Below are 749 nucleotides of genomic sequence, written 5' to 3' on the forward strand. Positions count from 1 at the left end.
CACATAGAAATGTGTAACAGGTAAAGTACAATAAAATTATGTATGCCCGACAACTTCAAGTTACATGAGATATTACCTAACTCGTACACACAAAAAAAAGATACATATACATATAGAAATGTGACTTGGTGACAGTAGACTAACAGGTAATAAAATATTATAGAACCGGTAATTAATACATTAATCAGTTAACAGTCTGTACCACACGGACATCACTTCATTCAGGTGTCATCCTACAGTAAGGTCATGATCCTGAGAAGCTGAGAGACACAAAGCAGATTACACCAATTTAATCACATGCCACAAAAACAACGAATCACTTATTTGTATAGATATTGAGGGTAATACAGAATACTTGCATACTTGCAAATCATTAACTATAAAAAAAAAAACATTGAGTATTGCTTATCACAAGGAAACTATTTCTAATGCATTTTAATAAACAGTAGTCTATAAGAAAAATTACAATAATTTGAAAGATATGAGGAAAACCCTGTCTCCTCCAAGAAAAATTATTAGTAATAAAAAATGAACAACAATAAAAAAGCAAACACCATAACAATGATAACAAAAACTAAAACTAATCCTTTAGTTACACACACCTAAAATTAGTACTGAAGGAAGAAGCAACATTAAGTAGCAGTTTAAATTATACAAAATAATACAGTCAGGCTATATGAGGAATCAAAGTATCAGCAGAGAGTTGATAAACAGCCAAAAGCAAAAGATAAAGATCTGTAAGAATTACT

General features: G+C 30.3%; 1 protein-coding gene across 4 annotated transcripts in view; it reads right to left on the minus strand.

Moving 5' to 3' along the window:
* The window catches only part of LOC119592622 (uncharacterized Golgi apparatus membrane protein-like protein CG5021), a 14,466-nt gene that overhangs the window by 6,608 nt on the left and 7,109 nt on the right, over window positions 1-749 (minus strand). The gene's annotated exons all lie outside the window — the stretch shown is intronic.

This window comes from Penaeus monodon, chromosome 30 (genome assembly GCF_015228065.2).
Source record: "Penaeus monodon isolate SGIC_2016 chromosome 30, NSTDA_Pmon_1, whole genome shotgun sequence".
Lineage (NCBI taxonomy): Eukaryota > Metazoa > Arthropoda > Malacostraca > Decapoda > Penaeidae > Penaeus > Penaeus monodon.